Source organism: Podarcis vaucheri (assembly GCF_965113315.1).
Source record: "Podarcis vaucheri genome assembly, chromosome: 6".
In the NCBI taxonomy this organism is placed as follows: domain Eukaryota; kingdom Metazoa; phylum Chordata; class Lepidosauria; order Squamata; family Lacertidae; genus Podarcis; species Podarcis vaucheri.
In genome coordinates, this window is record NC_138764.1 from 40,678,010 (window position 1) to 40,695,806 (window position 17,797).

Here is a 17,797-nt window from a genome sequence, read left to right on the forward strand (position 1 = left end):
GCCATACTCTTGAATATAGGACAATTGATTCTGTCTGAATCCTCTGCCAAAGTATTTTGTGAACATGCTAAGTGGCCTTAGACAAGGCAGTACAGTGGTTCCTCTGGATGTGAATGGGATCTGTTCCGGAGCCCCGTTCACATCCTGAAGCGAACACAACCTGCATCCGTGCGTCTGCATCTGCGCAGGCCGCTATTCGCCGCTTCCGAGCATGGCATGACGTCATTTTGAGCATCTGCGCATGTGCGAGCGGTGAAACCCGGAAGTAACGTGCTCCGTTACTTCCAGGTCACTGTGGAGCGTAACCAGAAAATGCTTAACCTGAAGCTACTTCAACCTGAGGTATGACTGTATAATTTAGGGGTATGCAGCAACCACAAGATTTTCCTCATATCTGTAGCATTTGGAATCAGCCTCATCTGTTTCAGAGCCACTGTATGTTGTTCTTATTTGATTTGTTATTCAGGTCCAAAGTTACTTTGTTAAACCCGAAACTCTGCTTTGTCTCATTAAATATAATGGGGATTCTAAGATCAGCTAGGATTCCCCCCCCCCCTTTAAATATAAATTAATGGAATTTATAGGCAACGGAGTCCCTCCAGAATGGATTAAGACTGCCAAATTTTGGGTAGATTTATTCAGGGATCTTCAAGACGGGAACCTTTACATACATACATACATACATACATACATACATACATACATACAATACTCGTTCGTATTTTTGCCAAAACTGGATGCGAATTACAGACGTGGTTGCTTTTTCTGAGGGGATGAAGCCTACCTAATTTCAGTAAATAAGCACAGCAATCCACCATTTTATGATGGGAAATAGAAATAATGTTTTCAACCCCTTGGGGGGGCACTCAGTTTGAATATGTGAGCCTGAGGAAAGTGCTTTTGGATAAGAACCCTGTCAAAGTTCAGACAAATTTGTCTAGGAACTATCGCGCCAGCTGATTTTTACCTCTGTTATAAAAAGTTGCCTTTTTTTGGTCCTACAAATATTATCCATGAAGAAAAAGAAGAGGAGGGTCATGAGTTTTAATTGTTTGTTAAGGGAAAGAATGATTGGGAAAGAGGCGGGCCACCCCCAAGCCACTCTCCCCTCTCCGTCGAAACTTGGAGAATGGAGACCTGCATTAAGAATGGTTCTGTTTATTTAACTTTAAATCACAGTGATTGGAGCACACTGGGAGTAACCACATACACACACGCGCACACTTACACACACACACAATATGAGCTGGTTTTTATTGGCCTATTTTATCTGCAATTTTCCTGAATATATGAGAATGACAAACCTAGAAGGACAATTCAAAGGTAAAGATTAATGCAAAAGGTTTGAGTCTCTTAGATGACATGATATGGTGTAATATTGTACCGGTTTCGCAATATCTATTTTTATGACTGTAATGAAGAACTCAATCACTTTTTAATACTCCTGCACATTATAGTACTTTTATTGTCAAAGTGGTGCAGGTTTTCAGGCTTCATTTGATTTTTACTCATGTGTAATATCCATTGAAAACAATAATGGCTGCACTTAGTAAATTTGTTTCATTTCAAGAACTACTGTATGTAAAACCTGTTTTATTTAATTTTGTCCTTTAGAGTCTTCTCACCCAAATGCTACCATCTATCACAAATATTGAAATGGCGGGGGAGAGTATGAAATAAAATGCCTTCCAAAAGAGGCCTTTTACATCAATATTACTAATTTTCAGTTTTAAAATAATCTTTAAAGGTCTGGACATTTATTTAGATTTATAGCTTGCCTATTCTGAAAGGGAGAGGGTAAAAAAGGAGGGGGAGAGCAAGCCATCGTTCCCTCAATTTTCAGTCATCAGTGGTAGAGTTCCATTGCCTATATAGCCAAAATGATGCCACAAACATTCAAGGGAACAATATCAGGAGCCTCAGGGAAACCGCATTACATTAAAATAAAAACCTAAGAGGCAGAACCCTAAAAGCAGCCCAATGAGGACTGAGCACGCTCAGTAGTCACCATGGAGTGCCTACTGAGCATTGTGGGGAAGGGGAGAAATGGAACGGATTAGCTGGAATTCTGAACAGCATCACTCCACACTGCAACACTTCATCACAAGTCCCACCTGTACTGAATACAGTGGTACCTCGGGTTACAGACGCTTCAGTTTACAGACGCATCAGGTTACAGACTCCGCTAACCCAGAAATAGTACCTCGGGTTAAGAACTTTGCTTCAGGATTAGAACAGAAATTGTGCGGCAGCAGCAGGAAGCCCATTAGCTAAAGTGGTACCTCAGAGAACAGTTTCAGGTTAAGAACTTAATTTGTTCTGGAGGTCCATTCTTAACCTGAAACTATTCTTAACCTGAGGTACCACTTTAGCTAATGGGGACTCCAGAATGAATTAAGTTCTTAACCCAAGGTACCACTGTATAATTCATCATATTTCAACATGGCATTCTCTCTCACCCTTGGCCAATGCAACACAAAGCCTATGGGTGAAGCGCAAACAGGTACGCCTTACAACAATTGTGGAAGGTGCTCAAGGTTGGGCTTTGGCAAGGATGCCCCTTTCTGTTCCTGTTTAATCTGAACCTGTAGCAAGAAGGGGCAGATATGATGCAGTATATATTTGAGTCTAGAGCTCTCAGTGACTTTGATTGGAGCATCAGCATTGGGGGAGGGGATGTTTCCCACCATGACATTTCCCTACCTAATGTGTTTCTGAAGTCACCATTAACTCCCCTGAGGGAAACATACAGCCCCTCTTCACAGCTGCTTTAAAGCTTTGATTTTTAGGGGGAGGGGGGGAGAAGTCAAGACATCTAGTCATCTAGGATATCTACCCCAGAGCAGCCTTCCTCAATTGCCCTCTAGATGTTGGACTACAACTCTCATTTTGCCTGACCATTGGGCACGATGGCTGGAGCTTATTGTAGTCATCCAAAACATCTGAAGGGAAACAGATTGGGGATGGTTGTGCCCTTCCTGGATCCAGAGATTGTATTGTATTGCAGGGGTAGCCAACATGGTGCCTTACAACTCCCATCAGCTCCACCTAGCATGGGCAATGGTCAGGCATGAGGGGTACTGTATAACCAGAGGTTAACCACATCTGGAGGATGCCGTTAGCTGCCCCAATTGTAATGCAACACATGAAAGGAGAAGGTATTGTCAGGGAACTGCCATCAGAGCTAGAGGTGGAGGGAAGGCTCCAGAGGGATGCCAGAGAGGGTCCCAGTAGGGAGAGAGGCAGCCCATCTGTTGGGGAAGGAAATCAGCGTAACACCAGTGGAGAAGGGGGGCAGATGGGGGAATCGGAGTGGAGGCTCCAAGACTCCTCGCCGGAGACCAGCGGAGAGAGTACGGGTACTCCGCTGCCCACACCCTCCCTGCGCAGAAGACCTCCACGCAGGGAGAGTAGGAGGAGACTTGGCGTCAAACAGCTTTTATGCTGGAAAAGGTTCAAGAAACGCCCACTGATGGATTCTGCCAGCGACTGAGACAGTCACGATGCTGGAGGCTGTTCAGTCAGAACTGGCGGCAACTTACGCACGAGCAACCCCTAAACCCATTACAGGTATGTTGGGTCAAATTATTTTGGATGCATAGGTTGTTGTTTTTATATTTAAAAATCCCACTAGCTCCTTGAACTATGCCAGAAAGCCAACACCTTTCCTTTGTATACATGTTGTTAAAGACAGCTTAAAACAGTGTAGCTCCTCTTCTCCACCCCCATTAGTCAATATTATGCTCTGATTTTGAGAAACAACCTGAGGGCAATCTTGTCATTGTAGAACATGAGAATAAACTGTGCCCTGCCAATATTTCCCTTACCTGAGGACACTCTGTGGCTGAGAAAGCAACCTCCTGACTGAAAGTGGCTTGTACTTTCTGGGAAAACCGCATCGGAAAAGCAGAACCATTGAGCAAGTGAGACTAAATTGCCTACTGCCAGCTGGGCAAGATTGCTTTCTTTTAAATATTCTGGATACACTCACTAGAAGGCACGTCTGATTTGACGCTAACAATAGAAACTGGCTTCCCATTTCATTTTACATTTACAGGCCACTCAAAAACAAGGAGGACTTTCACAATCCTGCTGTTTGGCAAGATATTTGGAACTACTCTCCATTCCCTTCCCCTCCTACCAAAAGTGGAACGAGAAAAAGGCGCAGTGCACATCCTTCCTTTGAAAAGCCAATACTTGTGGCAGCTAGTTACCAGTTTACAAAACTATCAGCCAGAAACCCTGTGTGGTTAAAAGTGGGTTTATTGCCCATACTCCTGAAATATATGCAATATTTGATATGGATATATTGGCATAGAAGTATATATAGTGGTATATATGTACATATGACTTATCTACATGACTTTCCCTTATAAGAGCAAGTCAGTGCTACTATTCCTGCACAACTTTTTTTTTTTAAAGTGCATAGCAGCCTTCATTAGCCATGTGGTAAAATAGTCGCATTAACTTCTCTGGAATCTCGTTGTTAGTTTTCCATCTGATCAGAAATCCTGGCCTCTTTCTTCCCTTACAAAGGGATGGAAGGGCCACAAGAACTGAGCATACATATGAATATACCCTGCATTGCAACGTGTTACATAGATTCTATTTTTATGGCTAATAATGTTGTCTGAGCAATGAACAAATAAAGTGGTATGCAGATGTACACACGATGCTTCATCACATTGTGTTTGGGGTAGAAACAAGCCCTAATTCTTCCAAGCATTTAACCTCAGCAATAGAAGTGAGGCACTATTTGGGAGCGCTGAAATGAAAGAAAATCAGGTAATCGCTTTTCTTTTTTCCTTCTGACTTTCATATCCCACACAGCACCACTCTTGCTAGAGTTTCAAGTGTCCATCAGATTAGCTGCTCGCTCTCAGAGCCCAGGGAGAAAAAGAGGCCATTTTAGCAGCACCCTTGACTCGAAAAAAGAAATAAAACAAAAAGATTATTATGGCTTCAAAAAGAATTGGCAGAGCCATATTTCTCTGACAGACAACCAGATTTAGTAGACATCTGAGGATAAAAGCTGCCATATTTTGTGTGAAATATAGACACTCACTTTCGTTCTTTCTCTTTTCCTTCATCTTACTTGCTTGTTTCTTTCTCTCTCTCTCTGTGTGTGTGTGTGTGCACGCGTGCATGCGTGCGTGTGCAAAAGCAGGTGAGTGTGCATGCACACACACATCCAAGGACATATCATCACTTCAGGTCTAGCTGCATTCCAGCTTCTGGTCTATCTGTTAAAGTCATAATTTGCAGCCTGTACAAAGTAGGAATTTATAACAAAGCTGTAAGTGAAGCTGCTGTTCATGTAGGATTTGCATTTTTCACACTGTCCCGGCCTAACATTTATAACTGTTTTAGGCAATAACTCGGTCCCTGCTCCTGCCAACCTAGCAGTTCGAAAGCATGTCAAAGTACAAGTAGATAAATAGGGAAGGTAAATGGTGTTTCCGTGCACTGCTCTGGTTTGCCAGAAGCGGCTTAGTCATGCTGGCCACATGACCTGGAAGCTGTATGCCAGCTCCCTCGGCCAGTAAAGCGAGATGAGCGCCGCAACCCCAGAGTCATCCGCCACTGGACCTGGTCCCTTTACCTTTACCTAATTCTACAACTGTATAGTTTATTCTTTTTTAACCTGAATGTTCCCTGAAATGTAAATCTCCAAGGCAGCAATCCTATGCATACTTACTTGGAATTAAGTATGTGTAGGTTTGTACTGTGAAACTCAGATTGTTATGCAAACAAGATTGGCCAACCCCAGAACAAATTTGGCTATCATAATTGCTTCAGGAATTTCAATCATTTTAAAGTAATGTCACACAATAGCTCAGAGAGACTACGGGGTGGGGGATGGGAGGAATCCTACCATTGGTCAAGGTTCTAGCTCATGAGGAACTTTGTGTGCATAGAGATCTGCACATATAAGTTTTCACCATCAGGATGTCAAGGTCTAACATATAGACATCACACATGGAGAAGACCTCAAAGATATTGCCATCAGAACAGTTCATTGCTCCTCAGTTATGTGAGCACTCCATCACACTAGTAATGCATGAAAGGAGATAAAATGCTTGCTAAAAGTGCTCAGGCTTTCAGAGCTTTACTGTGGACAGAATCAGAAGACTAAATGTGCCCTTGAAGGTGAAACAAAAAACCCCTGGCCCACATAATGCCTCAGAAACCCCAAATCATATCGTATTGGCCTGAATATAAGCCACACGTTTAAAAATGGAGGGGGGAGAAATACCCCCAAATAAGCCACTCCATTCCTCACTGCTCCTGTCTGCATACTGGGGGGGGGGCACGATGTGTTGCTGGTGGCCTTTCCCCTTCCTTGCTCTCTCCCTTCCTGGCCTTGCGGGAAAGCCAGGGGGACTATGTGTGGGGCTGCTTTGCCGTGCTGCTGGCACTGCTTGCCCCATGCTCCTGGCTGCATACCTAAGGTCATGAATATAAGCCACACTTTAACTTATCATGGTCAGAATTTGGGCGGAGACTGAGGCTTATATTCAGGCCAATACAGCATACCAGTGTGGACTGGGCTGGCCCAGTGATGAGGCAGAATGAGACCGTTATCTCAGGTGGCAAGAAAAGGGGAGAAGTGAACTGCCACCACCCTGAACTCACTAGACCTCCAACTCCCTGCCTGGGCCTCACTCTGAGAAAAGACAGGCACTGTACAATGCATGCTAACTGTATACAAGAGCAGCTTTGTGCATTACAAGATGTGAAAGGCAGGAAGTAAAGGAACTTTCATGCCATTCTTCTGTAGCTTTTTTACAAGTCTGAAGATCTTCTGCATCTACCCTCTGCCACAATTATCTCCCAATACGAAGAGCATGCCTGCATCTCACTGGATAAAGATATCCACATTTTGATTTAGGGCAACAAGCATAGGCATGGGAAGTGGAACATAGGAAGTTGTTTTATACCAAATCAGATTGTTGACCCACCTAACTCTGTATTGTTTATGCCAGTGTTTCCCAAACTTGGGGCTCTGGCTGTTTTTGGACTACAGCTCCTATCATCCCTAGCTAGGAGGACCGGTGGTCAGGGAAGAAAAGAAGAAAAGAAAAGTTCAGAAACAGCTGGAGATCCAAATATGGGAAACACTGCTCTACACTGGCACCAGTTTTCTAGGGTTTCAGACTGTTGTTTTCCCCAGCCCTTCCTCAAGATGACGCCAAGGACTGAACTTGGGATGGTCTGAATGAAAAATATGTTTTCTACCATTAAGTTATGATGCTTTCTTATTTGGGAGGTGTCCCAGAGGGCTTGAACCCAAGGCCTTATGGCTAGCAGGGATTCACACCTCCTAGCAGGCCCACTGAGGAAAAACAATGGCATGGCTTATCTGAAAGGAAATAGTAATCTCTTCCCCAATATGTAGACAGGTATGGAGGACGAGTGTGAAAGGCAGCGTTCAGTTCTCTTGCAGGAAACATCTTGATTAAGGCTTCTGAAATATTCTCAAGTGCTTGTTTTCTCCAGCTGGCCTTATTTGTGCTTATATGGCAGGAGTTGCAGCTGGTCTTGCCAGCATGAAGTGCAGCTAAGTCTGGAATGTGTGGCAAGGGCCTGCATTCTCATTTGTTTTAATAGGTGATATATAAGCATATTTTCCCTCCATTACTATTTATTAGTTCATGTGTTCTTCAAATCATGACAACAGCCCAAAGGCCCAAAGGCAAGGTGCCGCCTTGCTGAGGAGGGTGCAAACATGATTTCATTACTTCTTATAATGATTTCCACTGAACAAGAGAAAAGACCACGTTTAATAGAGTTCTCCCAGAGAAACTCCTCCAGGTAGTGAAGGCTAATGTCTCACTGTTCTTGACAGAACAGTGGAAGTCTGGTAACATATATATCCCACCTAAACACATATTCGATCATCATATCACACCACTATCCTTCTGGGCGAGCTAACTGAATTGAACTCGACCTTCAGAGCCCTTGGAATGCAACAAAATATCTCTGTTTCCTGACATTTATGGGTGGCTTTTCTGCATGGCTGCCTTTATTGCCTTGAAAATAATGGTGAAAGCTGTGTGTACAAACCAGCTATAAACGCTGACAAATCACGCAAAGGGAAGATAGATTTATTCAGCATGGGTTACTGAAGAACTAAGCTAATCAGATAAAAGATTTACATTCCTCCCCCCCTTTTTTTTTACAGAAGACTATAGCTTCCTGGGATGTTTCCCTTAACAGCACATAATCATATTCACTTTATGATTTTATTTTAATTCAATTAGCAACCAACAAAAGAAAGCCCTTTCACGTACAAAGAGTGCTTTCTTCTTCAATGTTTCAGTGGACTGACGCATGTAAACTATAGTTAGTGTTGTGCAGACAAAGGATTTTGATTTATGTTGTGATGTGCTCCAAACTGTCAGGGAGCTGTCTGGACTGGAAGAAGTGCATCAACCTGTCTGATCAGGAGACAGAACCTTGATCAGGAGATAGAAGAATGGAATGGAATCAAAGGGCAGGACCATCACCTGTTCTTCGTGCTACCCACTTCTTTGCACGTGCAATGCACAGTTACCACTTTCCTTACAGAATGGAGTGCCTTCTAGTGGTTGGATGCAAAAATCCCATCAGTCTCGGCCAGCATAGCCAATGATCAGGGATGATGAGAGCGTGTTGTAGTACAGCAACATCTGGGAAACCACAAGTTCCCCATCCCTGACCAAAAGCAAAATTCAAAACAAATTGGATGGTTCCTCCAATGAAAAAAAAACTATAAGGAATTTCAGTTTAAAATGACAAATTGTTTCAATTTCACACATCTCTAACTCTCCAACTCAGCCAATTTTTGGTTGGACTTTTAGCTACTTGCAGGTACAAAAAGTATCTTAGCAATTCCATTGTTTCGTCAAACTGAACATGCAATGGGAATCTTCAGTTTCAAGAGTAGTTTGAGATGCACTTCCTTCCTCTGTTTCTGGTAAGAGGCTCTCCTTGTGGGCCAACAAGTCCATGTACCAGTATCTTTGGGGCACCTTGTCAAGCCAAGTTTGTGCCTTTCACATGACCAGAGGGAGGCAGAAGTTTTTTCTAGGTTGGTGCAGGAGAAACAAGAAATGTGTTACAGGACAGGACATGTGTAGGGCAGATGTCCTCTCTATGGTTCCGTTGACTGAGACCCAGAATAGAAGTCTCTGATGCAGTGCTTTTGACCAGGCCACTCCTGAGAAAGTCAACTCAGTATCTGCTTCCAATCTGGAATGAGCACTACATTGTGTGAATTGGGTGTAAGACCGAAACAGCCTCTGCAATACAGACATTTTGAATACCCATGTCATGCAAGGTAGGGAAAGGACCTCCCTCAAACTTGCATGACACTCATCAAATTTGACCAGCCATCACTCTTATCAAATCTGACGGTCCAGTCTCTGTCTTCATGAAAAGCCCTGCATTGCTAGTACACTATACTTCATTGGTTGGGATGAGTTACTTTGTTAGATAGAATATTTGTGCAGGGTTATATTTGTGCTGTTGTCCAACAACAGAAAAACAGCTTTTTACAACTTCTGCAGCATAGTTACCTTCCTTGGCCCCAATGGCCAAAATTTCAGGATTGATCCTAGCATATGTGTGATGAATATAGGGGTTGCTCGTGCGTAAGTTGCCGCCACTCCTGGCTAAGTTGGCTTGTTAAACCTTTTTTGTCTGGACAGCCCTTCACTTCGTGGCTGCCTCAGTCGCTAGCAGAATCCGTCAGTGGGCGTTTCTTAAACCTTTTCCAGCATAAAAGCTGTTTGACGCCAAGTCTCCTCCTACTCTCCCTGCACGGAAGTCTTCTGCGCAGGGAGGGTGTGAGCAGCGGAGTACCCGTACTCTCTCCGCTAGTCTCCGGCGAGGAGTCTTGGAGATTCCTCTCCGATTCCCCCATCTGCCCCCCTTCTCCACTGGTGTTACGCTGATTTCCTTCCTCAGCAGATGAGCTACCTCTCTCCCTGCTGGGTCCCTCTCCAGCATCACTTGAGAGCCTTCCCTCCGCCTCTGGCTCTGATGTCAGTTCCCTGACAATATGCATCCTCATTTTGTATTTTTTCTGGGATCTTCAGAGGATGGGCAATATAAAAAACATTGTTTGTTTTTAAATATGTTGTACTTTGTGGACACGGTACTCTCTAAAGTCCTTTGCCAAGCACCTGCTTGCATTTTGCTACTGTAAAATTCTGCCATATGTCAACTGTCCCAAGAGGAGAGAGAGACTCGGCTCAAAGTTCAGATTTAAGATTCAGTGCACTGAATTTCGGCAAGGGACCATGATACACACCACGCCTTTTATATTCTTTAAAAATTGACCCTCTCATCCATCGTTCCAATGACTCTTCAGTATTAATAAAACAAAAGAGCTATTTCAATCTAATACATCAGTCTGGTGTGATGCCAGTATTTGAAGAAGTGTGATAAATGGAGTTATACTGAAGAACATTTCAGCTAAAACCATGCTACTTTATTCCCTCGCCTAATGAAATGATTAACCTTAGTTATAGGTCAAGCCCAAGACCCACCTTTGCAGACATGGAACCCCAAAATAAATATTAACTTCACTTCTTAATTTTTAATCATAGACTTGCATGCAGTGCTAGAAATGTCCCAGGCGCCAGGCACATTTTGTGACTGGTATGGGTCTAATTGTGACCATGTGGAAATCTGATGGGAGTTGCAATCAGAAACATCTAGAAAGCACCAGGTAGGGGAGGGCCAATCTAACATATATTCATTCCTCTGGCTAGCAGCAGCTTTCCAGGATGTCAGGCATGGATCCTCCTTGGCCCTACTATCTGAGATACTTTTCCTTGGAGATAATCTGGGATTTTACCTGAGTTACACTCTTTCACCCTGCTATGGGTCCTTCCAAAAAGCACATTAACTTGAAAGTAAATATTTCTTCCTTATGTAAATGCAGCTGGAATCAGAGACTTAATAACTGCTTCTACTATATATATATTTAACCAAATGTCTTCGTTTGATCATTATCACTGTGTAGCTTTTGCACAGACATCCTGTGCTGAAGTGGGAGTTGCAGATAAGAAAAATAAATCTGAAAGCAGGCTCTTTAACCTCCTGTGAACACAGGCATTAGCAATTTACCACATTCAACTCTGTTGTCAAATTATTAAGATCTCAAATGAGTTTGCACACTCATTACCAGTAGCAGGAGTGTTTAATGGTCAGGCTCTATCATCACAAATCTTCCAAAACTATCCTCCAGGGTCAAAAAAATAGTAGGGAAGATTTCCTTCGTGGGTCTGGAAGTCTCCTCTTTACCATAAATCTCAACAAATAATGCTGTTTATTTAATTTAAGACTACTCCCCTGAGAGAAATTAATGAGACAAGTTGTCCACTAGTCAAGAGAAAGAACACAAGATCTATCCTATCTTATTTCATCACCAGGTTTAATCATTGTAACTGTTATGTAATGTGACATTCACACATTATTAGAGAAGTTAGAGAACAAATTGCATATCACTCATCAGCCGATCATTTTTCATTTGCTTGCAGACTTCTAAAATTAATGAAGCCTTTCCTTTTTCATTAGTTCTATTTTTTATCTTAAAATTGAATATGCTAGCAATCAGGATCTCTTTTTTCCAATTTTCTTATTTTCATACGCGCAACAAACCCTAGAAGGTAAGCTTACAAAGCTTTTCTGTTTTCAATTCCAGGTTTCTAGTTTCTAAAACATTGCAAAAATTAGCTTTCTTCTTGTTGTTTTTTAAAAAAACATTCCCGCAAAAGGCCCCCCATATTGCAAATATTTGCTACGAGACTTTGTAGTTACTTGCACTGTTCATTTATCCCCAAATATTATCAGCATTTCTTTATATGATCATCCTAAGGCACACAATTTAGCCGAAGTTAAACACATTTAAATCCTATTTATTTCAATTGAAGTAATAGCTTACCATGTGCTTAACTCTTCTACTGAAACCAAAGGAACTTAGAAGTGTTTAATATGACTTTCAAGACATACAAATAGATGATAGATAGATAGATAGATAGATAGATAGATAGATAGATAGATAGATATAGATAGATAGATAGATAGATAGATAGATAGATAGATAGATAGATAGATGATAGATGATAGATAGATAGATATAGATAGATGATAGTGGTTTTCAAAACAAAACAAAACAAAACAAAACACCACCAAGATCGTGTCACTTCCTATACAGATGGCAGTTGCTGGAGTCTACTGCCTTGCCTGCATCTCCCCTCCTCCTGTCAAAGTGAAGTCTGATCTTGCAAAGTGACTGCATAGATTCAAAGTAGCAGAGTAGGATTTGCTGAGGCAGAATACTTAATTGAAGGAGGATTGAAAAGTGGGATCTGTACTGTGGGCAGGATAGGGTATGAGTAGAATGAACTGTAGGATTGTTGTAAACAGCTATTGCTTAGCCTTCTCCTGCTGAAATATAAGGAATAAGGACCAACACTGGACCACACAGCAAAACACCTTTGTGGTGTTTTAAGAAGCTCTGTACTGTATCCAATATTTGTCCTATTTAGAGTCAGGGCTGGCCCATCCATGAGGCAAGGTGAGATGACTGCCTCGGGCAGCAGGAATAAGATCTTACATCAACTCTTCTTCCTTGGCAGGGAAGGGAGTGACATTTGGGGGACATTTGGGGGTGTAGTGGTTAAGAGCGGTGGACTCGTAATCTGGTGAACCAGGTTTGCGTCCCCGCTCCTCCACATGCAGCTGCTGGGTGACCTGGGCTCTGAAGTCTCTCAACCCCACTCACCTCCCAGAGTGTTTGTTGTGGGGGAGGAAGGGAAAGGAGATTGTTAGCCACTTTGAGACTCCTTAGGGTAGTGATAAAGCAGGATATCAAATCCAAACGCCTCCTCCTCTACCTCAAGTGTCAAAATGTATTGGGCCTACTTAGAGTAGACCCATTGCAATCAATGGACATTACTAACTTGGATTCATTCCTTTTAATAGGTCTACTCTGGGTACAATATAGCTGGGGACAGTCTAGTCGGTGGTATTCAATACTAGTCCTACTCAGGGCAGACCCACGGAAGTTAAGAGACATGATTAATTTAGGTTTGTTAATTTAAATGGGTCCACCCGGAGTAGGACTTATTTGGAAACAACCCATTATTTCTAATTCATATGAACTGGTTACTTCTATTGATTGGCCAGAGAGAGATTTGTGGTTGCCAAAACCTAGGAAAGTTCTAAGGAAACATCTGCTTCGGCTTGGTTAAATTCCAATAAAGATATGGGTCCTGCTCATGCAGAAAGGGGAATACAACTTCCATAATCCTGGACCCAAACTGGGTAGGGTTGATTGGAGTCCAACAGCACCTGAAGATCACAGGTTTCCCATCCTTGTCCTCAGGTTTACTATTATCCTTGGGTTGTCGTACCTGTTTCCCACACACTTTAGCGTGTAAGCAGGCTGGATGGCGATAGCACTGACTATGATGACAGGATTCTCATCCCTGTCTGGTGTGTAAGTTAGCAGAGTGGCTCACAGTCAAAGTAGAGCAGATATTCCCATCATTTAGCCTCCAGAAGACGAGATAAGAGAAAAGAGGCACATTGCTGGGCAAGAATTGCAGGATGCAAAATTCTTCCAAGAAACATGTCCCTTAAGGAGCTACATGGTTTTTGTCATACACACACACCACACACATACAGAGGAAGCCTCGTAAAAAGTACTTGCCTTTAAATATTTCACCACTTCAGACAATACTTTGAAAGCACAACTTGTCACTGTCTCTATCTGAGCTATGGTACTTTGAAAGTCTCCTGGGGAAACCTGTCATGTGGAGATTGTACCAGGACAGTATTGTTCGCGTCAAATTATATAACCTATTTTTCAGTCACAGTACAATATGGTAAAAGAGGAATGTCCACACTAAATAATTTATCTTCTCCACTGTCTGCCAAGAGCTGAGTTGAAATATTTATTTTTATTTTTTATTTTAAAAATATTAAAAGTACAGTATACAAGATGCCAAAGGGGTTATACGGAAACCACCCAAAGTTACTTAGTACAACAGCAGTCAGCTCCTGAAATAAGTCTGTCACATTAAAGATAACACCTGATTTATCCTTCTTACGTGAACAAGTGGGGAAAGGTTTGCGATCCAATAAAGAGGGGGTGCGATGATAATTCATCTAAGTACAAAATAGTTAATTCCTTCTTGGACACTCTGTTAGGTACAGTGCACAGAAAAGGAGAACTATTCATCCAGCAGAATATCCCTCGTTGAGCACCTTGTTAGGGTGCAGCTTCTTATGTTCACAGGACAGGTGTCAGAAAATGGAATCATTGGGCACCTCCCAACAGGGGACTCACTGCTGACACCCAGAGCCCCAGGGTCTTGGTCTTGCTCCTCCTTCTCTATGCTATTGCTGCCTGATCACCTAATCACCAATCCAAATCATGTATGCATTAACAGGAATGAATAGATGGAAGAGCATCCTTCATTTGCCTTGTCCTTCTGCTTGGCAATTGGACAGATTGATCCAGATGAAGAAGACAAGCGAATACATAGAAGGATCGGTGCTGAGGAGGAAGCCAGCCCACTCACAGAAGGGGCCCAATGAGACCAGCTTACCTAGGGGCTCCCTAAAATAGAGCTGGCACTGAACACTTCTCATGGCATACTGGGGTACCCATATTTGTGTACTGGAAGTCTATATGTAATAGCATATGGGTAGGTGGGGCTTAATCAAATTTAAATGGATAGTGGTGGCATTATGAACATCTCTGATTTAGGTATGTTCTCCTTCTGTTTGGCTTTAGCCATAGAATCATAGAATCATAGAATCATAGAGTTGGAAGAGACCACAAGGGCCATCGAGTCCAACCCCCTGCCAAGCAGGAAACACCATCAGAGCACTCCTGACATATGGTTGTCAAGCCTCTGCTTAAAGACCTCCAAAGTAGGAGACTCCACCACACTCCTTGGCAGCAAATTCCACTGTCGAACAGCTCTTACTGTCAGGAAGTTCTTCCTAATGTTTAGGTGGAATCTTCTTTCTTGTAGTTTGGATCCATTGCTCCGTGTCCGCTTCTCCGGAGCAGCAGAAAACAACCTTTCTCCCTCCTCTATGTGACATCCTTTTATATATTTGAACATGGCTATCATATCACCCCTTAACCTCCTCTTCTCCAGGCTAAACATGCCCAGCTCCCTTAGCCGTTCCTCATAAGGCATCGTTTCCAGGCCTTTGACATTTTGGTTGCCCTCCTCTGGACACGTTCCAGTTTGTCAGTGTCCTTCTTGAATTGTGGTGCCCAGAACTGGACACAGTACTCCAGGTGTGGTCTGACCAGAGCAGAATACAGTGGCACTATTACTTCCCTTGATCTAGATGCTATACTCCTATTGATGCAGCCCAGAATTGCATTGGCTTTTTTAGCTGCCGCGTCACACTGTTGGCTCATGTCAAGTTTGTGGTCAACCAAGACTCCTAGATCCTTTTCACATGTACTGCTCTCAAGCCAGGTGTCACCCATCTTGTATTTGTGCCTCTCATTTTTTTTGCCCAAGTGCAATACTTTACATTTCTCCCTGTTAAAATTCATCTTGTTTATTTTTGCCCAGTTCTCTAATCTGTCAAGGTCGTTTTGAAGTGTGATCCTGTCCTCTGGGGTGTTAGCCACCCCTCCCAGTTTGGTGTCATCTGCAAATTTGATCAGGATGCCCTTGAGTCCATCATCCAAGTCGTTGATAAAGATATTGAATAAGACCGGGCCCAAGACAGAACCCTGTGGCACCCCACTAGTCACTCTTCTCCAGGATGAAGAGGAACCATTGATGAGCACCCTTTGGGTTCGGTCAGTCAGCCAGTTACAAATCCACTGAGTGGTAGCATAGTCAAGACCGCATTTTACCAGCTTCTTTACAAGAATATCATGGGGCACCTTGTCAAATGCCTTGCTGAAATCAAGGTAGGCTACATCCACTGCGTTCCCTTCATCTACCAGGCTTGTAATTCTGTCAAAAAACGAGATCAGGTTAGTCTGACATGACTTATTTTTCAGAAATCCATGCTGACTATTGGTGATCACAGCATTCCTTTCTAGGTGCTCACAGACTGTTTGCTTAATGATCTGCTCCAGAATCTTCCCTGCTATTGATGTCAGACTGACTGGGCGGTAATTATTTGGGTCCTCTCTTTTCCCCTTTTTGAAAATAGGGACAACATTTGCCCTCCTCCAGTCTGCCGGGACTTCGCCTGTTCTCCATATACATTATGATTAACACATGCTCTTGGGGAAATAAACCCATGGTCTGAAATTCAGGGGAATCAACTACCTCCCAATAAATGGTGTTTATCTTGAAACAAGGCCAACGAAAAAATTACCAGATGGGAATTGATGAAACTACTGTCAGTACAGATGTCACAATCCAGAAAGTCATCTGCTAACATTAAAACACGGCCCCCATAACATGAAACAGGTATAGTAATGTGGTGCATGTATCATATTTTATTTTAATAGATGTCCATTTTAACAATGCAGAGAATTTAAAGATGCACAAGCACACATTTGGCAACTTATTGTGGTTCAGTCATTACATTTCTACAAGCTGGAGACCTTACATGCACTGGTTTTGCAGGCAATTTTACAGACACATGCAAAATGCACATTACGACAGCCACAGAGCAGAACTGAGTCCAATTATTCTTAATCAGTAGTCTTACTTTCTTGCACCATCCTCACTAGCAATCCCATGTCTGTAAAACAGGCTATGAAGCTGTTTATATGGAGTCAAACCATTGGCCTGTTGTATATTCTGGCTTATGGCAGCTTCCTAAGTCGCTGCTTAAGACCATTTTTTAAAGTAGTGATACCAGCGATTAAAACTGGATGCAGAGTATGTGCTCTTCTGCTGAACTATGGTTCTTCCCATAGCAATAGGTGTTCTAAACAAACCATGGACAGATCAACATGGCAAGAGAGCTGCTGCACAATTGAGCCCAAAATCAAATTCCACACTGGGTATGGGAGCCCAAAAGAGTATTTCAATAAGTGCTCACTGTGGAAACACTTATGTTCCTTCCTGCAATCACGCACAGCATTCTAAATTCTCTAGAATCATGCTACCTGCAAATCCCATTGCCCAGCACAACTCTTGAATGCTTTTTATTTATGCAGTGGTATTCCCTTCAGAAGCTCCAGCTGGCTGGTGCATATTGAGTCATCACCTTTGCTGCTTCTCCTGGTAATTTTGTAGCACTAATAGCAGAGGAGTCCTATCCACACTCTGCATGCTACACAAAGGAGTCCAGACAGCAGGGTGGGCAAGTGACATTATCAGTGCACACTCAGCACCTTTGCACAATCCAATGATGCTTCTGGGCACTAAACATTCCAATGACCACAAGTTTAGCCACAAATTCCCTTCCTAAATGTTACCTGTACAACCTCCCTAGCAAATTTGGGCAGGAGAACATATTCTTCTGTGGAGGTCTGGGGGTTGGTTTTGCTCATTTTCAAGGACCATCAATGTTGAATAACAGACTGGTAGATCAGCTTAAACAACAATATATATGAGCACTGGGACTAAAGATTTGGAGTTATTGTACCTCCAAAACTTCAAAAACAGAAAACAGCTAGACAGCGTTTGCCAAGATCCAAAGCTCGTGGATCTTGCCCACCTTGCCCACATAAGTCTAAAATAGCATCAAACTATGCACCTTGTTTCTATAAATCTGAAAGAATCTGGAACACGGATGGTACTGTGGGTTAAACAGATCAGAAGGTCAGCAGTTCGAATCCCCGCAACAGGGTGAG

The 17,797-nt window shown here is 42.7% G+C and overlaps 2 protein-coding genes across 6 annotated transcripts in view; both read right to left on the minus strand.

Annotated features, from left to right (window-relative positions):
- The window catches only part of ST6GALNAC5 (ST6 N-acetylgalactosaminide alpha-2,6-sialyltransferase 5), a 415,010-nt gene that overhangs the window by 312,783 nt on the left and 84,430 nt on the right, over window positions 1–17,797 (minus strand). The gene's annotated exons all lie outside the window — the stretch shown is intronic.
- Window positions 1–17,797, minus strand: part of ST6GALNAC3 (ST6 N-acetylgalactosaminide alpha-2,6-sialyltransferase 3) — a 285,530-nt gene that overhangs the window by 159,960 nt on the left and 107,773 nt on the right. The window lies entirely within an intron of this gene.